Source organism: Pinus tabuliformis, chromosome 2_2 (assembly GCF_031772625.1).
Source record: "Pinus tabuliformis cultivar Carrire ecotype Pingquan chromosome 2_2, CPIR1, whole genome shotgun sequence".
NCBI lineage: Eukaryota > Viridiplantae > Streptophyta > Pinopsida > Pinales > Pinaceae > Pinus > Pinus tabuliformis.
Genome location: NC_142300.1, coordinates 571,677,613 through 571,704,199, shown reverse-complemented (window position 1 = coordinate 571,704,199; position 26,587 = coordinate 571,677,613). Strand labels below are relative to the sequence as shown.

The following is a 26,587-nucleotide window of genomic DNA, read 5'->3' as shown; positions in this document are numbered from 1 at the left end:
TCAAATTTTAGATACCACTTCCTTGGAGCCTGTTTTAAGCCATACAAGCTATTCTTCAACCTGCACACTAGTTTCTCCTTCCCTTTCACTTCATATCCTTGTGACTTCTGTATATATATCTCTTCCTCCAAATCCCCATGGAGAAAGGTTGTCTTTACATCTAACTGCTCAAGATGCAAATCTTCAACTGCTACTATACTTAAAATAGTTCTGATTGAAGTCATTTTAACAACAAGAAAAAATATTTCCTAAAAATCAATACCTTTCTTCTGTGCAAACCCCCTCACCACAAGTCTAGCTTTGTACCTCTGTTTTCCTCCATCTTCTTCCTTCAGCCTGTAAACCCATTTATTCTTCAATGTAGTTTTTCCTGTAGGAAACCTAACTAAGTCCCAAGTCTGGTTATGCATTAAGGAGTCCATCTCTTCTTCCATGGCTACCTCCCACTTCTTCCTGCTTTCAACCTGCATTTCTTCTTCATAGCATTCAGGCTCACCAGAATTAGTCAACAATAAATAATATAATGAAGGAGAGTATCGTTCAGGGGGTCTACTTATCCTGGTAGATCTTCTAACACCACTTTCAGGTGTTTGGAGTGCTTGTTGCTATTGTGGTGGTTGTTGTTGTTGTGGTTGTTGATTATTATTATTTTCAGGCACCTTTACTCTTTCAGTGATTTCATCAAGAACTGTGTATTCCTTGTTTTCTTTTTCCTATTTATTTTCCTGCAATTGATTCTTATACAAGACCTTTTCATTGAATATTACATCTTTGCTCCTAATGATTTTGTGATTTTCATAATCATATCAGCGATAAACCAAAATCGTTAACACCATATCCAATAAATGTACATTTCTTTGACTTTGCCTCAAGCTTTGTTCTATTTTCTTTATCAATATGGACAAAGGCCTCACAACCAAAAGGATTTAAAACGGAGTAGTTTACCTTTTTACTTGTTCATGCTTCCTCTAGAACACCACCATCTAAGGAACTTGAAGGCCCTCTGTTTATTAGATAAATAGTAGTATCTACAGCATCTGTCCAAAATTGTAAAGGCAATCATGCATGCAATCTCATGCACCTTGCACGTTCCATGGTTGTTCTATTCATCCTTTCTAACACACCATTTTCTTGTGGTGTTCTTGGAACTGTCTTCTCTCTACGAATTCCATGCTCTGAATAGTACCAATCAAACTCTTTGTTGCAATATTCACCTCCATTGTCTGATCTAAGACACTTCAATTTATTTCCTATCTCAATCTCAACAAAAGATTTCCATTTCTTGAAAGTATCAAATACATCAGATTTATTCTTAATATAATAAATCCAAGTTTTTCTATTTGCATCATCAATAAAAGTAACATAATAACGAGAGCCACTGAGAGATGGCACCTAAGCAGGTCCCCATACATCTGTATGCACAAGCTCTAATTTTTCTCTCTTCTTTTCTTTCCCAACTCTGAGAAATCTGACTCTCTTCTGTTTTCCATAAATTCAATTCTCACAGAAGTCAAAATCAACATTCTTCAAACCCGACAACAAATTCCTTGAGTGAAGAATCTTCATCCCCTTTTCACTCATGTGTCCGAGCCTATGATGCCATAATGTTGCATCTGCTCCTTTAGAAGTTAAAGCATTAACAGAGTTAGAAATACCATTGCATAAATACAATGTACCAACCTTTTCACCTTTTGCTATTACCAAGGCTCCTTTGGTGACCTTCCAAGCTTTATCTGTGAAAGTTGTCACACAACCTTCACCGCCTAACTGCCCTATTGAAATTAGTTTTTTTCTTTACATCTGAAACATGCCTTACCTCCTTTAGTAGCCATTGGTTTCCATTCTGTTGTTTTACAAGAACCTTACCCATTCCATCAATTTTACAGGGTTTATCATCACCCAAGCGAACTTGTCCAAAATCTCCTTGAACATAGTCATGAAAGTATTTCTTATCAGGTGTGGCATGGAATGAGGCCCCTGAATCTACTACCCTGGAATTAGTAATATTTTTGAAAGAAAGAATCAAAGCATATTGTAACACCTCACCTGTCACATTTTCTTCATGATTGTTTTCTTGTTGTGCATCTCCTTCTTTTCCCTTCCGAGATCTACAGTCTTTCTTTAGGTGTCCTTTCTTTCCGCATTTCTAGCAAACTATCCCCGATCTGGACTTGGATCTGCCTTTCCTTGATTTACTACGATATCCTGAGCTCTTTCTTCTTTCCATTTTTCTTCCCCTAGACTCTGCACTCAAAGCATTTCCCAATGTCTCACCGGATCTTTTTCGTCGCATTTCCTCACTAAGGATAGCACCAACAACATCATCAAACTTTAAAGCACTAGATCCAGAAACGGAGTTACTAATGGCCATTACTAAACCATTCCAACTTTCTGGTAATGAGCAGAAGAATAACAGAGCTCTAACTTCATCATCAAAGTTTACCCCTACTAAACATAACTAACTTGTAACAGTATTAAAATCATTTAAATGGTCTGCAACAGATCCACCTTCTAACATCTTCATATTAAATAACCGTTTAATAAGAAATACCTTGTTTGAGGCTGAGGGTTTTTCATATAGTTTCTCCAATGCCTTAATCAAACGCTCTGTCATTGTTTCCTTCAAAATTTTGAAGGTGACCAACACTGCAAGGCACAACCGTACTGTTCTGAGTGCCTTTCTATCGAGAAGGTTCCATTCTTCATCTGTCATACCCATCGTCATATTTGTTTTTCCACCCAATGGTAGGTATAGATCTTTCTGATACAGATAATCTTCCATTTGCATCTTCCACAACAAGAAGTTTTGGTCATTAAATTTCTTAACCCTAAACTTACCATCTTCCACCATTGCTCCCACTCGAACGAGGAACCCTTCTTCCCTATGAATTTATCAGCCAAATATACCTTCGACTCTAGTACCAGTTATTAGAAAGTTATATATTATGGAGCAATGGAACACATAAAATAATGCAGAAATATAAACACAAAAAGTGCATAAAAAATAGAGACACAGATATACGTGGTTCACCCAGTTTGGGCTACGTCCACCCCAAATAGGTAGTCCTTCCTTTCTATTATCCAACAAAATGAAGAGACACAACCTACAACAGATCCGTTGTAATATCCTCTATTTTCTCTCACAATCTCACCTCTCTACTTCTCGCTCAGAGAATACACATCTATTACATAGCCTCAAATAAAATACCCTCATACAAAGAGAGGGGTTTCCTTCTAGGGCAAAAAACCCTAAACTAAACATAAGTTCTACCGTCAGATCATCTACCGAACCCCCGCAGCGGGACAAGTCTCACCCACACCCCCCCCCCCCCCCCCGTGGAGGGGTGTACAAACTTCCTAGGGTATACATCCGGCTGAAACAAAGACCTCTAAACAATCATGCTCCATTCTCAACAAAATGATCATTATATCACTTAGAATAAATTACAAGTCCTCAGGTGCATATATTTGAGGCACACAAACCCTTCGTTTTAACCTATGAAATCCATGAAATTTAGAGTATTCTTGAAAAAAAAAGAAATATATATGTGAAAAAATAAAAATATTTAATTGTATTAATGTTACTTATCAGTAAACAGATAGTCTCTAAGTTGAATCATTAAATTTGTCCTTGAACAAATGTTGGGCATGCATTTTTATGAAGTAGGCAAAAATTGTCTTGCTTCACTAAAATGCATGCCCAAGATTCATTTATTCACCAATATAATTGATTCAAATTGTAGATTGTTTATTTTAATATTTTATGCACTTTTACATTGTTATATCATTACTAACCAATAGAGTAGTAACAATGTTAATTTTCTTAGGACTAAAAATCTCTGCTATACGTAGTTGCATTTTAAAACATTCTCAACATTTTGACATTGCGTTCACCCCACATCATCATAAGAAATTATGTAGAGATAACATTATCAACAAAAATGCAGTGGAGCAATCATATGTGTGTCATGATATATTTGTGATAGGTTCGTCATGATATCTCTTTCATAGGGCTCATCATATATCCTTCATATCTCTGTCCTAATCTTTTCTCATATCGCAAATAAGAAGGCACAAAGAGGTCGTTGTCATACCCATGAACTAAGGCCCATTAACACATTATTACATTGCAAGATTCAGGAGCATTATGACGTTGTTACAACACAAGACTGAGGTATAGTTTCGTGGACCCATATAATGGAAATATCATTGCATCACTGAAAATTAATTACAAGTCTTGTTGTGCATTTATTTGAGACACACAAACCCTGCCTTTTACCCTATGAAATCCATGCAACTTGGACTATTCTTGAACAAGACAAATATATATGTGAAAAAGTAAAAATATTTAATTTCATTAATGTCACTTACGGTTAAAAAGTTCTCTCCAAGTTGAATCATTCCATTTGGCCTTCAAATGAAGGATGGGCATGCATTTTTGTGAAGCAAGCCAAAATTGCCTTGCTTCACTAAAATGTATGACCAAGCTTCATTTCTTGGCTGATCTGAGAGATTCAAATTTTATACTATTCAATTAGTGATTACTGGTCCTAGTGTGAATTTATTTTAGGCACACAATCCTTGCCTTTTACCCTATAAACTCAATCCAATTTGGAGTATTCATGCACAATTTTTTTTAATGAGGATGAGTTACTGCCCACCCAAATTTTATCATGATGTATTTAATACTATGTGAGAAGGCATGTTCCCCTCGCATTCAAAGGTCCCTTAGGTCATGTATAAATAGGAAGGCACTCTAATTTGTAAATCATGACACATTGGTTATGTCATATTTTATATACACATTTTTTTTATTTTGCAACATAGAGGAGTGGTAACATACCCTTATTTTCCATATTTAGCCAATGAAAATTGTTGTATATTCTAACTGTACAATTGGTTGGAAGATGGGTGAAACATGATAGGATAAATTACATCCTCCTAGTTTAATATATGGGTTGGAACATGATAGCATAAATGGCATCCTCCTAGTTCAATATATGGGTTGGAACATGATAGGATAAATGACATCCTCCTAGTTTAATATATGGGTAGAATGTTTCTCACCATATCAATGGAAATTTTCCGACCATACCTTGCATTAAATAACTAACGTCCTTGAAATATTTACCCTAATTCTATCTCTTCATTCTTCTTAATTTTGGATTCCATCTAGGTACTAATGTACACTATGGCCTTATGTAGGCCTTCCAATTCACTGGGTAGGTGTCTCATCTCCTTCCTTATCTCATGCATCTTGTGAAATTAACACCCTATAGGAGGAGGATATATAGCCATGGCATGATTGTATCTAGGAATTTCCAAAATACAAGGCTCCAAGTATTACCAGAATTAAGACTACCACCACACAAGAAAAATAAGAAAACAAGAGGATCATACGAGCAAATCCTTTTTGAGTATTTGAAAAGACAAATCAAATGAACAATCACTTTAAAATCCAAATATAAACAAAAATCTAAAATTACAAACTTATCCATATCTTCAATAGGGAAAATATTTCCATTACCATCCATAGGTAACCTATAATTTTGCCTCTCTCACCACATAGATGTTTAATTTTACGGACCAAATTTGTAGACTATATAATTTATTGGACTTTTCAAAATTTACTCAAGCATATTCATCATTAACCATTAACCAATAGAGTGCTAACAATGTTAGTTTTCTTAGGGATAGAAGTATTTGTTGCATATAATTACATTTTATAACATTTTCAACATTTTTGCATTGCATAAAACCATATGATCATAAGAAATTATGTAGAGAGAACATAACAATAACAATGTAGCAGAATAGTCATAGGTTTGTCATGATATCTCTTGTTGAAGAATCTATGGCATGAGGTTAATGAGATTCTTCTTTACATGATAACTATTAATGCTTAGCTTGTTAACATTAGTGTGTCTTCTTTTAAACATTAAATAACTACCATAAAAAAGAGACAAGAACAAAATAAGTTGGCATTCTTCCAGGGAAAAAACCTCTCCCTCTTGAAGAGTAAAACCCGCATAAAATTATTCATATAGAGAATCCAATTGTGAAACACCAAGACCATGACTCTTAACTAACTACGCCAGTCCAAAACCAAGCCACCAATCCCCATCTTCATACTGCTAAAATCACCATTTTCTCTGCATCATGGAGACAAACATTAACATTGCAACATCACTGAGAATATTCCTATACTTCTCTTGAGAGACTCATAATAGCTATGATTGTCATGGATATTGCATTACAACCAAGATCACATCAATCCTCTTCCTTACAAATACGTCAAGGCTTTGTGACTATGATCATCGAGATAGTGATTGTGTCTATGATGTATGTAAGCTAAGACAAAGATCCTTCTTGTTGGGGGTGTGTACCTATGACTTCACTTACCATTTCACTGAAAATTATTATCATCTCTTTCCACCGAGGAGTGGACGGTATCGGCAATGCACTGAGGCTTGTAATGAGAAGGAGATTGAGACTTATTTGTGATATTTTAGGTGAGTCTGAGATGATATCAATATTGTATTCATTCGATAGATTGTTCCTTCAAATTATGAAAAGTTACATATTTGCACCGATCCGAGCTTCTTTAGAGAGAAAATGCGATATATTTCTCTGTCCTTTTGCAGAGACTTTAGTTGCCTATTTATAGGCGCCGCGTCTCCATATCAAGTCGAAATTTCTGAGTGAACCAGTGTGTCTTATTTTTTGAACTGACACGACTCCTCTTTAATTTGTTTGCTAGCTGACGTGACTGTACTTTTCATTGTTTTGCTTGCTTGTCTTCAATATGATTATGCTTGTATTGGAGGGTTGTTCTTAGACATTCAGTTGACCCATATATATTACATAAATTTTCAAGCAGTGCTCTTTGACTCTTTGACTCTTTGACTTTCCTAGAGCTATGGAATGAGCAAGAAACTCATTCTTATTAATTACAAAAATAATATTGCTTTTTCTTGAAAATTACGAAGATCAAAATCACTTTGACAAATACCAAACCTAGTTACACTTTTCTTCATCACTCCCTCTTCACTAGGGAGGTATTTAAAATGGTACTTGGTCCTTCTCAATCTTAAGAATTTCTCATAAGAAGAATCAGATTCATAATCCCATATCTATAGCATCATATCAAATAGCATTATCAGAGTGCAAGGCCTTGACTAATAACTCCATCTCTCCACGAGACCATGAGCTACAATGTTGGTGAGACCAATGATTTATAGGAACCTTCATCATTGTCTCTCAAGGTACATACCCACCAAGGTGTTCACTGAGCATGACCTTCTAGGACTATTCTTATCTTGGGTTCCCAGACCTCAAGGAATATCGGTCCTCTTGCCTACTCCCTTCTTGGATGTCCTACGCATCCTCAAAGAATATCAGATGCCAGATAATTACCTAACCCTGGATTATTTCTTCCCAGGTGAAGACAAGAATGTTGTGTATATCATGCGTCTTCATTTACATCCATGACCTTCACCTAGACTTACGACTGTTAGCCCTAGTAGTGCATGAAACATGGAATAGAAAAATAGAACACACACTCCTTTGTAATCAGGGGTGATCTAATTCAAGCTCCCTCTTGATCAGGGACCTATTAGAGCTTCCTCTTAGCTAGTGACTTTTCAATACATTAGAAACTTCTTCTTTATGGGTCCTTCAACAGCTTGATCAACATCTCTCCTTGATGTCATGAAATTTAATTGAGATTCTTTCTTATAGGGCAACAATCATTGATCAATTTCCTCCTTATTTTTTCATGTCATTCATTTCTTCATGGAAAGTGGCCTTCTTGGTACATATCTGGAATCTTCTCCATCTCACTACTTCTTTATTTTTTATGCTTCTTTCAGGAATTTCCATCCACCACATGAATGTTAGTTGTCTTTGTGCTTACAACTCTTGTTCTAGTAGCCCTTCATGAACACATCCAGACATTATTCAAGAAATCAAGGCATAACAACAAATCAAATCATACCTTTTGAGATGGCTTTCTATCATGACATCATTTCTGTAGGTATCAAAATCCTGCATACATGTTCACTCATTTCCCAAATATATATATATATATATATATATATATATATATATATATATATATATATATTCAAGGGTATCTATCTTTTCCAAACTTCCATCAGTCTTTTTATATTTCTAAGGGATTTCCTAGTCAAATCTTCTTGGTCCTGGGATGTTGATTGTCTTTACCATGGTTTAATATCTTACGATCTCTTCCTTCCTCACACATTGCATTCCTAGTTTTTTTCTAATAAGAGTTATGTAATTGCAGTTAACTACCTCTTATTTCATATGAGGACATATTATGTTGATTTCATATAGTGTGACTTTATGTTTTTCTACATCCTTTCAAAGGAGGAGAACATTTTCTTTCGATCATGCTTCTCAAGATAGAGGTATTGATCTCCAGCCATACGACATGACATTATAAAACTTAAATACAAGCATACGTACCTTATTTTACCTTTAGGTTGTCCAGGCTTCTTTCAGCAACTTCCTTGATTGAAAGATCTTCAATCCCTTGAATTGCTCTTAGGTCATCATATCATTATTGATGAATTCCACAAGTTGGAGTTTCTATTGAAACAAATGCTTCATCCCTAGATCAGTGAGTCTTCTAGTGAATATTCCATTAGAGAATCTTGAGGATATTAAATATCCCTATCCAACAGATTTTTTCCTTTTGTTGCATGATGAGCCTTATTTAAATGTTTGACTTTTGCAAAGTTGTTGCCTACAACTTTCCTTCTTTCATAAAAACCCTAAGATGTTGATTGAGGTACCTTAATTATCCTTAAACATTTAGTCACCCTCATGATGATGTCACAAGATGATATTACACCACATCCTATATTGTAGTCACATTCTATGTAGTATCTAAGAGCCCAAAAAGAGGCTTATAGAGAGAGACTAACTTAAATATTTATGCTCCCTCTTATTCTTTTCCTTCCATCCTATCTAGTGACATGAATACTATTCATGATTCCTCTACTAGATTCCCTAATGCCTACCTTCATGAACTCAAAGGATACCTTATTCAATGACTTCATTCATCTATGAGGACCATAACTATCATCCTTATTTCATGCAAGGACCTTTTTACGAGGATTATGAGTATACTCTGTGATTTCGATTACCTTGCAAAATGAAGTCCTTAAACCAAAAATTGATTAAACATGAGAGATACTTACTTATGTGTTTATTAATTAAATTTAAATACATTTATGGAATCGTTATTAGTACCTACTAAGGCAGAAATCTAGTTATTAATACCTACCAAGGCAAAAATCTAACAATTATTTATATGTTGATCACTATTATTTTAGCATTGACCAATGAAATTTATATTATTTAACATTCAAAAATAAATATTTATTTTTCAATATTATTAAAAAATTAATTTTCAAACATTTTATTGGGCCATAACATGAATGTCTTATTGCACCCTTTCCAAAAGGTAATGCCAAGTCGATAATTGTCTTACATATTTTATGCCATAATTTATGGATATGGTTGCAATATTCATGCATAATTTTTAGATATTTGTGTACTGATTTTTTACTCTTAATATTTGTAGGAAAACCATCCAAAAATAAAATCCTTGGAAATATCTTATACTCAAGTAAATAACATATTTACTATCAATTACTTTCCACCATAATTTAAGCAATGTTTTCACAAAAAATGGATAGGAATAAGATGTAAATACATATACTTACGAGGAGTTTCTTCCCACCATTATTTGTTTTTTCATCAACACTTATGTATGAGCAAGACTATAAATGTGTAGACTTACTATAGTTTACTACCCACCTAAATATGCAAGTTCTTCTCCCTGAGTAAGGAATTTACATATCACTTCACATCTCAATTTATTAGTTCTTTCCAGAGCAAGACTATAAGATTATTTGTTTATTTACCACTATTAACTTAAGATTCACCAATGTAAGTTATCATTATTCATTTAATTTTTCCTATACCATAATTTCTAACTTGAGTTGGAGGGACTACATTTCCCTCCAGAACAAAATTACAATATAACAAATTAAATTTTATTATTTTAATTACTTTTAACTTTTTATTTTTATTTTGGCATTATTTAAATATTTATGCTCTAAGGTGTTTCCCTCTAAAATCAAATCCCCTCTCAAGTTATGTGTACATTCATGGGCCCTTGATTTAGGTGTTAGACAATTAAAATAGTTTGAATCATTTGATTGATTCGACCAGTATTAAGTTACTTACAAATTACAAGGCTTGCGACGCAGCTGGTCGACCTCGCCCTTACTCAACACTACTTCCAAGTGCTTCTCTTAACCATGGTACGTGAGTGGAGTGGAATTGGCCATCTATGCTTAGACAAATTCAATCTCATTCATGTAAAGTTTGCGCTGATCACAGATCAAGTTTTAAAGTAAGTTGTATTTTAAATTGGAGTTTATCCTCAGCAGATCAACAAAATGTAGATAAGTATTGAAAACTGCTAAGTAACAGGAAACTAAATGTTATTGATCTAAGGTGCATTCGTAGCATTACATTTTTTGGGCAGTTTATTCTCTTACGAGAAGTTGTTCTTGTAATGGTGAAATGAGTTAAATTATCGCACACTAGAATGTTGGTTATCAGAACTTTATAACAAATGTGATCTCGGTTTATTGTTTAAAAAAAAGATTTTTATAAATGATACAGAGTAGTAACAAGACTCTATATGTATTTATATATATCCATATAACATTAGCCAGAATACTAGTTAGGGGTAATTGGTCACGCCATGGAGGAAAGATCAGCAGTAAAACATTGGAAGAAGTAGAGTATCGGCATTAATTATTAGAATCTTGTTATGTAACTAGTATTAAGTGATTCTTCTTTCACCAGAGATTTATGAGTAGTTATTTCCTTATTTCCTTTTTATTTCCAAAGAGTTGGAGAACTTGAGGTGGGATAGAAGGAGGAAAAGGAGAGAAGGAAAGAGCCTGCTAGGAGAATTTTAAAGATGGACTAGTGAAAATGGAACTCCATATTTAGACATAGTCTATGAATTAATGGATTTTAGGATGGACCGGGGAGAGGTCTTGATGGTAGTGAATCTATGACCGCTACAAAAGTTGTTATGAGTGAAGAAGCACGGAGGTTATGAGTGAAGAAGCACGGAGGGAGGATCAGGACATCATAGCCTAATCCTCACGGTTGAGTGGAAGGTCATTCCTATAAATTAAGGAGTCTCAACTCACAGATAAGTGTTTATGAATTAAAACTATAGACAAGAAATAAAATTATATGTTTTGTGCTTACTTCCATCTACTAAGTTTTTGCCTGATGAATATTAATTAGCTATTAAATTCTCTGTGGAAGAACAGTAGGTGATGTATATGTTATATGTTTGACTGTATGGGAAAATAAAAAGAAACAGAAGAATTATTTGATGACTATAGGATAGTGAATTCGTAAGTCAAAAGAAAGGATGCACAGTAAACCATTTTAAATCAAAGATAGATGAAATAGCAGGAAAATGTAAAAGAAAACAACCATGTGTGCTTTATGTGTAAATCTCTTATTAGTGGGAGAATAGAAATAACCTTTTTGAATACAAAGGGTTTGGTTATTATCATAGCAACAAATATTCATATTAAATCCTCACTTTTACGATTTTGAGCCATGAAAAATAACTAAATACTTGCTCAACAGAAGTCATCTAGACACAATATAATAATTCTGGGTTACAATGTGAGTAATGACAGAAGCAAGGATTCGAAATTTAATAATTGTTCAAATAAACACAATTGATAGAATCATAGCAAACACTACATTTAATACGCAATCCTTTACCTATAGTGATTAGCAGAAAATTAATTTGATAACTGCGAGGGTTCGGTGAACTAGAAGAAAAAAAATCAAACCCTCATATTTCCATCTCAAAACACCCAAATGATATCAAATAGGCCATTCTGGAGGGTTCAAACTTTGAAGAGACAAATGAAGGCGGAGATAACTGAATGCAACTGAAATAAATGGGAAGGAGAAAAAATAACCCCGAACTCGCATAAGTGATAATTTATACAAGTTTAATCGTCAAATAAATATCAGAAATAGAAAATTGTAATACGCCACATGGCTATTAACAAAAATAACGTGGTTCCAAACTCAACCGCTATAATATTACCATAAATCTGAATTCAAAAACTCGAGAAATCATTTCTTCACAAAAATCATAACTTTCAATGTACCAAGAGCCCATTAGGGCAGAGCCTTCAAATTTAATGAGCAACAAATGATGAAAACTAGGTAAGAGCTTCATGGAAGAATGAAATTATAGTTGGAATCTATCACCTTCCTTAAAGGAAAACAGAGCCTATCTTTTATCCAACAGAAATACCCTAAGCTACAATAGCATAATCTAAGTTTTTGGAATAGCAACAAGAACCATTGGATGTTCAATACGACACCAATCATGGGCATTAAGCTACACCCCAATAGCCAGAAGTGCACATGTAATGTTTCCTTGAAGATGCGACGGTGGAACAAGTGGTTGGAGTCCATTGAACTCCATACCGAGTCGCAAGGTAACCTACCAGGGTAGCCAGAATAGGAAAACTTAACTAGTTGGCAACTAGAGTTAACAAAAAACAAATAAACCAAAATTGCACAAGAAATTACCCACCATGATGAGTCCCTGTTGCACCGAGTCTGTAAAAATGTTAATGTAGTTGGCCAATGGACCACTACCTGCAAATAACCATAACAAACATAACTTCAAATACAAAATCATAGAAACTATAAACCAAAGTAGTAAATGGAGAAAAGAAATCATTTATGCCGCCGACATACCTATGGACATGCTTGTCGAGATGTAGATGCCTCTGAGAGGTGATAAAATGAAATGGGTTCTCAGAATCTAGCATTACCAGCGATATCGGGTGTTGGAAGAGTCAAGGGGCCTCCATCGCCAGAAAAAATTGAAGAGCGAAACCCTCTCTTAACGAACAACACAAATGGAAGACTGAGGGTGAGTTAGGTTGGGCAGTTACCAAAATGAACCCTAGACCAATGTTGGTCGTGCGATCAAAAAGCAACTAGATCAACACTTGTGATGAATCTAGGTGGCACTCAAGAAAGTTTTGGAGCCTAGGGTCGGATGACCACCTGTCAATAAAAACCAATTATAGTTATGTAACAATTAAAACACTAGTACCATTAAACTGCTAATCTCTTTTTAATTAATACTTAATGTAAAGTTTTGTGCTACACTATAAATATTTGGCATCTCTTTATTAAATATGTTGTATTAATGTTTGAGTAGAAAGGCATATGCTTTGTGAGGGTATTAATATTACTTTTTTTTATGATCTTAAGTATATATGACATGTAGATGTGACAAGAGGTATGAATGACCACTTTCCTTAAGTTGTATTAAGTGCATAGGTCTCGAAGGTGTATAACAGGATTAATATACCTATTAAATGAAATGATGTGTAGATGTTTACCACATAATCGATGGGTAAGGGTTAAGTGTTATAACTTTATGTATAATGTTATAAACTTTTTGAATAGCATATGAAAGATCAAGAACATAAGTTTACTCTTGACTGTCATGACTATAGTTGTTCTAGGTCCTAGGTATTAGATAAGCTTGTATTATATAAGTTAAAAGTTTTAATTTTTTAGGTGTGACATGTTACAATTGGTATTAGACATGTTACCGTTTGTTGCCTGTATTTTTTCAAAGTCTATCAAATATTTTATATTGGAACTTGAAAGACCATCTTTGAAGATTAAGAGGCAATCTATCTTGGAAAGGTTATAAATCTGTCAATTTGCCATAATGTAAGTTTTTTCTCTTTATCTTCTACTTTTGAACAACATTTTATTTACTAATTTTTATCTTCAATGATTCTTTATATATCACAATGTTTCTCGAATTTATGCCTTACAACATTTCCTTTGCAACATCTGGTGCAATTACTAGTTATTCTCATTTATAGATACTACAACATCTCCCAAATACCGATCTCTATATTACTTTTAACCTTTTATTAACTTTTAATTGAGTCGACATCTAAATAATATTAATTGTCAAATATTATTTTAAATGTTAAATTTTACAAACACCTAATGATCGTTCTCATAAAATTATGATTATAAGAAGTGTTTAAGAAATAACTGTGATGATTTATTAAGCTTAAAATAATGAAATAATGTATTTACTATGATTATTTTTATTTGTAAGGAAAATGTATTTATTTCAAGATAATACATGAGAAGTGATGTTTTTAATTAACAATTTTTTTTTTAATCTAATATGTGCTTTTCAATCTATTATCTTATTTAATGGTTAGAAATGTATTTATGGGGTATAGTTTAAGGATTAATAATTTAATGGATAATATTTACATTAATTTAGGAGTTAAGCTTTAGAAATTACTAAAAAAATAAAGATTTATATTGAAACTTAATATTTAAAGGAAACAAAGCTAGTGAATTATATGTCAAAAATTTATCAAGTAATTGTGTGAAACATTTTAAGTTGATTAGGCTTTAAGTTATTAATAACTAATAGAAGGTTAGAGCTCAATAAGTGTTATGGCTTCAGGGATTTCGAGCAAATGGATTAGTGAGTATTTAGATATTGTGAATTAGTTGTTAGTGGAATGCAAGTAACATATATTAATTGGTGATTACATAAGTGTTGGACTACACTAAAGGTTGTAGATTGTGGATCAATAGTTAGAGTGGAATTATTAGAAATGGGTTATACATTATGCCTAGTGAATATGAAATACTTTTCAAGAGCTAAAGCAACAACATGAAAAATTTGAAGTAGTTATTTCATCTACTAATGAAAATCCACAACATTCAATAAGTTGTGTGGTATCAAATCATCGTGAGGAGAAAAAAATCACTGTCAGTACCAACTAAGTACTTTGCTGGAAAATTTATGTAACTATTTCCATTAAAAAAAATTGATATAAACTAGACTATATGACCTACCCTAGAGTATCATATCAAATCTTTAAGGAAACATGTCAGCAACAAATGTACAATCCCTTAAAGCATTGATATATATAAACCAAAAATGCAAGTCTAATACTCAAGATAAGGATCATAAGCTCCATACCATAATAATCAATAATTAAATCAAGACTTAAATAAACAGAAAGAAAACCTAAAAATTATAAATATGGTTAGGAGCATGAGAGAAAGTGTGGGTATCATGAGAAACATTGGTTATGTAAATTGTGACTCATTGGAGTTCACTCTAATTTGTAAATCATGACACATTGGTTGTGTCATATTTTGTATACATATTTTTTTTTTTTGCAACATAGAGTGGTATCATACCCTTATTTTCCATATTTAGCCAATGAAAAATGTTGTATATTCTAATTGTAAAGTTGGGTTGAAGATTATTGGAACATGATAGGATAAATTACATCCTCCTAGTTTAATATATGGGTTGGAACATGATAGAATAAATGACATCCTCCTAGTTTAGTATATGGGAAGAATGTTTCTCACCATATAAATGGAAATTTTCCCACCATACCTTGCATGAAATAACTATCCTTGAAATATTTACCCTAATTCCATCTCTTCATTCTTCTTAATTTGGGATTCCATCTAGGTACTAATGTACACTATGGCCTTATGCAGGCCTTACAATTAACTGGGTATGTGTCTCAGCTCCTTCCTTATCTCATTCATCTTGTGACATTAACACCCTATAGGAGGAGGATATATAGCCATGGCATGATTGTACCTAGGAATTTCCAAAATCCAAGGCTCCAAGTATTACCAGAATTAAGACTACCACCACACAGGAAAAAGAAAAAAAAAACAAGAGGATCGTAGGGGAAAATCCTTTTTGAGTATTTGAAAAGACCAATCAAATGAATGATCACTTTAAAATCCAAATATAGACAAAAAAAACTAAAATTACAAACCTATCCATATTTTCAATAGGGAAAATATTTCCATTACCATCAATAGGTGATCTATAATTATTCCTCTCTCACCACATATATGTTCAATTTTACGGACCAAATTTGATACCATATAATTTATTGGACTTTTCAACGTTTACTCAAGCATATTCATCATTAACCATTAACCAATAGAGTGCTAACAATGTTAGTTTTCTTAGGGATAAAATTATTTTTTGTAGATAATTACATTTTAGAACACTTTCAACATTTTCACATTGCATAAATCCCATATCATCATAAGCAATTATGTAGAGAGAACATTAGCAATAACAATGTAGCAGAATAGACATAGGTTTGTCATGATATCTCTTGTTAAATAATCTAGGGCACGAGGCTAATGAAATTATTCTTTACAAGATAAGTATTAATGCTTAGCTTGTTAACATTAGTGTGTCTTCTTTTAATCATTAAATAACTACCATAATAAAGAGAAAAGAACAAAATAAGTTGGCATTCTGCTAGGGCCAAAACCTGTCCATCTTGAAGAGTAAAAACCACATAAAATTATTCTTATAGGGATTCCAATTGTCAAACACCAAGACCATGACCCTTGACTAACTGAGCCACTCCAAGACCAAGCCACCAATACCCTTCTTCATACTGTTGAAATCAACATCTTCAATGCACCTTGGAGACATACATTACCGTTGCAACATCATTGAGAATATTCCTATACTTCCCTTGAGAGAATCATCATAGCTATGAGCGTCATGGATATTGCATTACAACCAAGATCACATCAATCCTCTTCCTTACAAATACATCGAGACTATGCGACTATGATCATCGAGATAGTGACTATGTCTATGATGTATACAAGTCAAGACAGAGATCCTTCTTGCCGAGAGTGTATACTTGTGACTTCATTTATCATTTCACTGAAAATTATTATCATATATTTCCATTGGGGAGTGGACAGTATCAACAATGCACCGAGGCTTGTAATGAGAAGGAGATTGAGACTTATTTGTGAGATTTCAGGTGATTCTGAGATGATATCAATATTGTACTCATTCAAGAGAGTATTCCTTCAATCTATGAAAAGCTACCAACTTGAACCCAACCGAGCTTCTTTAGAGAGAAAATGCGATATATTTCTCTGTCCTTTTCCAAAGACTTTAGTTGCCTATTTATAGGTGTTGTGTCTCCATATCAAGGCAAAATTTCTAAGTGAACCAGTGTGTCTTATTTTGTGAACCAACATGAATCCTCTTTAATTTGTTTACTAGCCGACATGACTCTGATTTTCATTGTTTTGCTTGCTTGTCTTCAATATGATTGTGCTAGTCTTGGAGGGTTGTTCTTATACATTCAGTTGACCCATATATATTACATAAATTTTCAAGCAGTGCTCTTTAACTCTTTGACCTTCCTAGATCTATGGAATGAGCAAGAAACTCATTCTTATTATTTACAAATATAATATTGCTTTTCCTTGAAAAGTACAAAGATCAAAATTACATTGACAAGTATCAAACCTAGTTACGCTTTTCTTCATCCATCCTTCTTAACAATGGAGGTGTTTGCAATGGTACTTTTTCATTCTCAATCTGAATAATTTCTTATAAGAAGAATCAAATTGGTAATCCCATCTGTGTAGCATCATATCAACTATCACTGTCACAATGCAAGGCCTTGACTAATAACTCCATCTCTCCACGAGACCATGAGCTACAATGCTGGTGAGACCAATGATTTATAGGAACCTTCATCATTGTCTCTCAAGGTACATACCCACCAAGGTGTTCACTGAGCATGACCTTCTAGGACTATTCTTGTCTTGGGTTCCTAGCCCTCAAGGAATACCAATCCTCTTTCCTACTCTCTTCTTGGATTTCCTACACATCCTCAAAGAGTATCAGATGCCAGATGATTACCCAACGCTTGATTATTTCTTCCCAGGTGAAGACAAGAATGTTGTGTCTATCATGTGTCTTCATTTCCATCCCGGACTTCACCTAGACTTATGACTGTTAGTCCTGGTCTAATTCATGAAACATGGAATAGAAAAAGAGAATGGGCACTCCTTTGTAATCAGGGGTGATCTAATTCAAGCTCCCTCTTGATCAGGTACCTGTTAGAGCTTCCTCTTAGCTAGTGACTTTTTAATACAATAGCAACTTCTTCTTTGTGGGTCCTTCAGTAGCTTGATCAACTTCTCTCCTTGATGTCATGAAAGTTAATTGAGATTCTTTCTTGTAGGGCAACAATCATTGATCACTTTCCTCCTTATTTTTTCATGTCATTCATTTCTTCATGGAAAGTGGCCTTCTTGGTACATATCTGGAACCTTCTCCATCTTGCTACTTCTTTATTTTTTATGCTTATTTAAGAAATTTCCATCCACCACATGAATGCTAGTTGTGCTTGCGCTTACAAATCTTGTTCTAGTAGCCCTGCACGAACTCATCCAGACATTATTCAAGAAATCAAGGCATAACAATAAATCAAATCATACCTTTTGAGATGGCTTTCTATCATGACATCATTTCTGGAGGTATCAACATCCTACATACATGTTGACTCATTTCCCATATATATCTAGATATATATATATATATATATATATATATATATATATATATATATATATATATATATATATATATATATATATATATATATATATATATATATATATATATATATATATATTTATTTATTTATTGATTTATTTATTTATTTATTTATTTTCAAGGGTATCTATCTTTTCCAGACTTCCATCAGAGTCTTTTTATCTTTCCAGGGGATTTCCTAGTCAACTCTTCTTGGTCCTAGGATTTTTATTATCTTTACCATGGTTTAATATCTTAGAGTGTCTTCCTTGCTCACACATTGAATTCCTAGTTGTTTTCTAATAAGAGTTATGTAATTATAGTTAACCACCTCTTATTTCATATGAGGACATATTATGTTGATTTCATCTAGTGTGACTCTATGTTTTTCTACATCCTTTCAGAGGAGGAGATAATTTTCCTTCTATCATGCTTCTCAGGATAGAGGTATTGATCTCCAGCCATACAACATGACATTATAAAACTTAAATACAAGTATGCATAACTCATTTTACCTTTAGGTTTTCCAAGCTCCTTTCAGCAGCTTCCTTGATTGATTGATCTTCAACCCCTTGAACTACTCTTAGGTCATCATATCATTATTCATGAATTCCACAAGTTGGAGTTTCTATTGAAACACTTGCTTCATCACTGGATCAGTGAATCTTCTAGTGAAGATTCCATCATAGAATCTTGAGGATATTAAATATCCCTATCCAGTAGATGTTTTCCTTTTGTTGCATGATGAGCCTTATTTAAATGTTTGGCTTCTGCAAAGTTGTTGCCTACAACTTGCCTTCTTTCATAAAAACCTTAGGATGTTGACTGAGGTATATTAATTATCCTTAAACATTTAGTCGCCCTCATGATGATATCAAGAGATGATGTTGCACCACATCCTATATTGTAGTCACATTCTATGTAGGATCTAGGAGCCCAAAAAAAGGCTTATAGAGAGAGACTAGCTTAAATATGTATGCTCCCTCTTATTCTGTTCCTTCCATACTATCTAGTGACATGAATAATGTTCATGATTCCTCTACTAGATTCCCTGATGCCTACCTCCATGAACTCAAAGGAGACCTTATTCAATGAATTCATTTATCTTTTAGGACCATAACTATCATCCTTATTTCATGCAAGGATCTTTTTATGAGGATTATGATTATCCTCTATCATTTCCATTACCTTGAAAAATGAAGTCCTTAAATGAAAAATTTATTAAACATGAAAGAGACTTACTTGGCATGTGAAGAGGAGATCTTCACAATAATGCTTCCTCTGCTTGAGCTGCCCATCATGAACTATATCCTTTTACCAAAAACTTCTTTGGAGACCTTCTAACATTATGACATTTGTGTTCTTGACATCACCTAAACTACTTTATGATCTTGAGATCATATTGACTCCTAATTCATCTTCAAGGTACTTTCGACTCCTTCTACATTTGAACACATTATTGTCATTATAGAGATATTTCTATTCCACAAGTGAACTTGATCATTATTAGTATTCCCAGGAGTGTATCAATAGACTTCTATATCAAGCATCATCCAAACTACGATGTAGATAGACTCATATTCTGATCTGAGTGCCATGTCATTAAGATCATGCTCATAGATGGGATCCAAAATTGTGAAAAGTATATTGTTGTGACATTGTAATTATGAGTATTGTACATACAAAGTATGTAGAGAGGCCCTGTGATGTGCGCCTGAAGTTGCCACCGAATAACATAGAAAAATATAGTAACTAGATTGTGTATAGAGATGTTGTCTTATTTCTGAGACTGTATTTTTCAACAATATTTTGTTTGACTGAGATCATGGTAGTAAGGAACCTGAGACTTACTCTTGTAATTTAGCATCAAATCTGAGATTATAATTTATGTTGAGACCATGAGTGCTTCAGTGATCCTCTTTATCTATGTGAGACTTTATACTCTGTCCCCACTCGAGCTTCATTACTGTTGCAACTTCATTACACTTTCACCGAGGACTTCATTATATTATTGAGGTCTTCATGAGGTTTGTACCTAGATTCACTAAGATCATGATTGTTTCATCATACCATCATCATCATATTCATGCTTCAAATCAGGACTGCAGAGTATGTTACTAAGCGACTTTATCCATCTGAATTGTTCCGAGACTTAGTATGCTAATGTGGGATCCCTGAGATCCTTGTCATCACTGTTATGAAGAGATTCTATATTCCTTTCTATAATGACACTTCCATAATATAGAGTGTTTCCTTCTTGTACTGAGACCCTTATCATGATGCTTATGCCAAGATTGTAGCCAGTTCAATGAAATCCATATGAAACTACAGTGATGATGACCATCTGAAGCTTGAATATTTATGTGAAGAGACTGTACCACTGTTCCTTGCCTCAGATTTCTAAGATATATACGAGGGTGTCACTATGATTACCACAAAGAGGTATGCAATTTGAATTATATTCTTCATACGAAGTTGCAGATAAGTCCTCCTTCACCTTAACTGAGATTGATATTGACTTGTCTGGTTGTCTCTAGTTGAAGACTAATCTTTTAAGTGTCTCTTTTTTTCCCTTCCTTAGACTACAATGATATCTCCGATACCATGTTGAAGAATATATGGCACGGGGTTAATGAGATTATTCTTTACATGATAAATATTAATGCTTGTTTTAATTCTTAATATAAGTCTGTCTTATTTTAATCATTGAATAACTACCATAACAAAGGGACAAGAATACAATAAGTTTCCATTCTTCCAGGGACAAAAGCTCTCCCTCTTGGGGGGGAAAACCCATATAAACTTCTTCTTATAGAGATTACAATTGACAAACACCAAGACCATGACCCTTGACTAACTGAGCCACTCCAAGACCAAGCCACCAATCCTCTTCTTCATATTTTTAAAATCGTCATCTTCACTACACGAAGGAGACACACATTACTGCTGCAACATCACTGAGAATATTCATGTACTTCTACTGAGAGACTCATCATAGCTATGAACTTCATTTCTACTACATTACAACAAAGATCACATTGATCCTATTCCTTACGAATACATCAAGACTTTGTGACTGTGATCATCGAGATAGTGACTGTGTCTATGATGTATGTAAGCCAAGACAGAGATCGTTCTTTCCAAGGTTGTATATTTGTGACTTCACTTATCATTTCACCGAAAATTTTTATCATCTCTTTCCAGTGAGATGTGGATTGTATCAACAATGCACCGAGGCTTCTAATGAGGAGGAGACCGAGACTTATTTGTGTGATTCTAGGTGAGTATGAGATGATATCAACATTGTACTCATTCAAGAGAGCATTCCTTCAAATTATGAAAAGTTATAGACCTACACCCATCCAAGCTTCTTCAGACAGAAAATGTGATATATTTCTCTGTCCTTTTGCAGAGACTTTAGCTACCTATTTATAGGTGTTGTGTCTCCAAATCAAGAAGAAACTTCCCCGTGAATCAGTGTGTCTTATTTTGTGAACCGACATGACTCCTCTTTAATTTGTTTTCTAGTCGATGTGATTATGCTTTTCATTTTTTTCTTGCTTGTCTTCAAGATGATTGTGCTGGGCTTGGAGGGTTGTTCTTAAACATTGAGTTGACCCATATATATTACATAAATGCTCAAGAAGATCTCTTTGACTTTTTGACTTTCCTATACTTGTGGAATGAACAAGAAACTCATTCTTATTATTTACAAAAATAATATTCCTTTTTCTGGACAATTACAAAGATCAAAATTACTTTGACAAATACCGAACCTAGTTACACTTTTTTCAACATCTCTATTATGGGCCTCAATATATCTCCTTCATATCTCTGTCATAAAATTTTCTCACATCACAAATAAGAAGGCCCAAAGAGGTCATTGTCATACCAAATAATTGGGGCCAATTAGGGTGTTGTTACACCACATCACCGAGGCCCATTAGGGTGTTGTTACACCACAACACAAAATGTGGCTCGTCGTGAAGCCACTCAATCCTTCTTTTATCCACATGGATCTGAACCCTTTTTTATTAATGAGGTTATATTCTTGCTCATGGTACTACAAGTGTACTAGTAAATAGGGAGTTTGTTTGTCTTAGAGCTCTTTGAGCATTCAAGGAGGGTTTAGCCACATCCCTGCTCCCCACAACAGTTCTCTCAGAAAGAGAAACATGACCACAACTATTGCTCTAGGTTCAAGCGCCATGCCTATTCCTTACCATTTCTCTCTACTGCCTATTATACCTGCTGCTTCCTTTCGTAGGTAGTGGAAAATATTTGGTCTTCCTGCCTTCTTCAAGATACCGTGAGGGTTACTAGGCTAGGGTAGCTAAAAAAATTTCAACTAGCCATCTCGTTTCCTGAAAGTGATTCCATCTCCTTCTACTTGCTAGGACAAGGATTCTCCCTAATTTCAAGTAATAGTTAGGATTAAGGTCCCCATGTGCTACCACTAAGAAAGGGGCCAGAATCTCATCCTACTACTACAACTCCCAGACTGAGAATTGTCCCAACAACATTCCACTATATGGACTCCCAAAGCCTTCCTTCAAGGGGTGTCTAACTAGACTTACTAGTGATATTTTAGCATGAGGTAAGAATAATCTCTATGAGCATAGAAGTCGCTCTCCAGTCCTAGCCACCCCTCAAAAATTAACCACTTCCCGTGGATGAAATCTCCTTTTCTATATCTTCCACTTTTGTCTCTTTTGACATAGTATCTTCTTCCATAACTACGTCACCTTACAATGGTCACTCCTTGAGGCTCCTTCTCTCATCATTTCTTCTATCTCTTTCAATTTTCCTTTAGATCCCCCAGTGAGCTCCCTGATACTCCTTCAGCTTGGAACCACTCTTATGCTCTTTCTCTTGGTTCCAACTTAAACTACCCTCAACTCCTCTAATCCTATATTACTTGAATACTTCCTTTCAGCAATTGTTTCAATCCTCAATTGTCCCTTGGGTGTTATTTTATAGTGATTAACACTTCCCGCTCCTTCATCATGGCAGCTTGTTGTTGGAGAATACAATAGGGCATCTATTAATATTTTTCCTTAATATTAATAATTACTTGTGAAATTTAGCTATTTTCTTATGTTTCTATATTATATATTTTAATCAAATAATTATCAAGAGCAAAAACAATAAAGACAATGGACACAAAAAGTAGGCTCCAAGCCAGGGAAAAACCCCTCCAAGGGGAAAACCTAGAAATAATCTCTTCTCTTCTTATATAATCTAATTCAAATGGAAAAACCAAGAACCAAATCCTTAGACCGAGTCCTCCTCCAAGCACCAAGTCAACCCTCCAAGAATCACCTCCAAGCAAGACAAAGTTTGACCAGGTTAACAAAGTTCACACCTCTTCAAATTTGCTTCACTCGAGAATTTTGGCCTTCTACTTAAGGTCTATAAATTTGGTCCCTCGGAAGAGCAAAAACCCTTCTTTCTAACATGTGTCAACCCTTCAAGAACACTTTCTTCAAACAAGTCAATGTATCTGTTATCACTCAGGTTGTCCTTAAGCTCCAGAAAAAGATACGGCCGAGGTAACCACAGACCAACTTTGGACAGCAGGTTCTAGCCAACCTGCAATCAGAGAGGGCTCTCTCTTTTGGATTTAGCTTTGTTGAAAAGGAGTTTGGGCTAGGTTTTGAGTTCAGAGGGTTTTTGTTTTGTTTTTGGTGGGAAAATTGATGTTTTCAGATAGAGAGGCAAGGCATAGTTTGGAAGTTTCAAACCATTGGGCGTGGAGTCGAGGAGGAGAACTGCTGGTGCATTTCTTCGGTCACAAGAGAGGGAAAATGGAGCAAGATAGCTGCGCATGAAACAGTATTTCAGGTTTAAATGATGGAAAGGATGCTAAGTAATGAGAGGCAATTAAGAATCTCTCAATCAGCCTAACAGATGGGGGTAACAGAGCTCTACCTAGGGGTAGTAAAGAATCCCTAGATAATTGGCAAACACAGGTGAATCGGGGTAAATATGAGCTCGGGGCAATTCACATTCATAACCAATTCATTCAGAGGAAAACATAAAGAAACAACAGAAATTGAGCATAGAGTGTACTTAAACAAATTCTAAGCTATTCTTTCTTTCTGCTATTTAGATAGTGGTAAACAATAAACAGAGGTAAGATGCACTTATTGCTTCAGCCTGCAGCACAAGAATTCCATCTTCATATCTCCAAAAACATTCATTTACAACAGACAGTTTGCTCTCCAAGCTTTCAGCAATCTTTGATTATAGAAAAAACCCAGGTATACAATGCGAGTCTCTAGTGAAAATTCTCAATTTTCCAACCCTTGTAACAATGTAGAGGGCGGTATATATAGGGAAAAACTCTCTACAACTGCTTTTATTACAACTTGACCTAAACAGGTCTGAAAGAAAGATGATTACTTAACCTAATCTTATCCAGAAATAAATGCAAAAAAATATCTCAGGCTGCGCTCAGGGCTGCTGTATCAAAACTGAGTAAATGATGTAGTCCTTGGCGGCTTGGTGCAGTGTTTTCTGCAATAAATGTGTATGGGTTTCTGCTTCTTTGCTGTCTGTCTGCATTTAAAGCTTTAACTGTGATTTGAGGGCAAGGATGGGCTTACGCCTCTTGATTTGACTTTCTGGGGGCTCATCAATGTTCAGGTGCTTCGAGCCCCTAAAAAATCTTGACTGATACTCTTTGGCTTTTCTTCTTCCTCTGATACTCTTTGACAATAAATTGGGCCGATGTTTTCCTTTTTTGTGGGTCTAATCACAAATTAATGGCCGCTGTTCGGCATATGTTTCCTCTAGAACTATCTTCTGCTCCTTTCGGCAAGCTTCGCGAAGAAAAATGGGTCATTCGGTGCCTTTTTGGCTTGCTAGGTGCTGCAAAATGAAAAGATTCCCTAAATATTCCCCATTCAGGCCTAATTTATCCAGCGCTAGGTGCAAATCGCTCATCAAAAACTGCCTCAGAAACTGATTTTGGGGCTCCGGAGTGCGATTTTCGCCCTTCGCGCCAAAAAAGTGATGATGACGTCAGCATGACGTCAGCGATGGGACCTCGTACGGCGGGTGACGTCAGCATGATGACGTGGCAGGATGACGTCAGCATGATGACGTCATCACATACGGAGGTGACGTGGCAGTACGGCGGCTCTGAAGATGTGGCAGGACACGTGGCAGGTGACTCGGCGGTACAGTGGCAGGAGGGCCACGCAAGCAGATGACGTGTCATGGTGACTGGGTAGGAGGGTGACGCAGGCAGGTGATGTCACCAGGTAGGGGGCGGTTTCTGGTTTTGGGGCACACCGCCTTTGGGCATTAGCGGTTTTGTCAGAGGGGGCTCTGCCACAGCCCAGGAGGTGACGCGTGGCGGGAGTACGGCGGCAATACCGCCCATCTCCCGGATGCTAACCTTCGGGCGTTTCGGAGATGGGACGGCCCATCAACCGTTGATCTGGGCGCACGACGATCGGACGGTTGGCGGGAAGGGCGAGGCGACGGTAGGATAGTGGGCGGGGATATTTGCGGGAATATCCTGATTTAAATAATGCGCGGCGGGGGTTTTAGACTTAGGGAAAGTGGGTTATGGGGTCTAAAATGGGCGGGTTAATGTATTTACAGTTGGGGCTTAGGGATAAGGGGTAAAACAGGGGTTTAATGCGTGTGGGTTTAACGATTTATGCCCGAAACTTAAGGTAAGGGGGTGGAAAAGAGGGTCTTTGAGGGTTTTCAGGGCTAGGGGAGAGGTTGTTAGTATGACTAGGTGTCATCTAACTCCTGCTATGACTCGGATGCACTAAAAACAGCCCCAGGTGGACCATTTTTTCCCGGACTTGGAAAAAATATGGCTATGTTGCCAGGGAGGGGATATTTACATAGGGGAGTTTTATATACATTCTTTTAGTAGGGGAAAGGGGAAGACTGATAGGGAGTTATATAGTAGAGTTAGTGGTTAATATGGTGATGATAAATAGGCGCTAAGGTCAGGGACCTTAGGCTAATTTTGGGGAAAAGAATTTTGAA

General features: G+C 35.3%; 1 long non-coding RNA gene across 1 annotated transcript; it reads right to left on the bottom strand.

Annotated features, from left to right (window-relative positions):
• Positions 1-12,222: 12,222 nt before the first annotated feature.
• LOC149193958 (uncharacterized) lies at positions 12,223-12,998 on the bottom strand. Its single transcript, XR_016255012.1, has 3 exons — positions 12,862-12,998; positions 12,695-12,759; positions 12,223-12,601 (listed from the first exon to the last, which is right to left on the bottom strand). It is a non-coding gene; the product is annotated as an uncharacterized LOC149193958 (long non-coding RNA).
• Between the last annotated feature and the right edge of the window lie 13,589 nt (positions 12,999-26,587).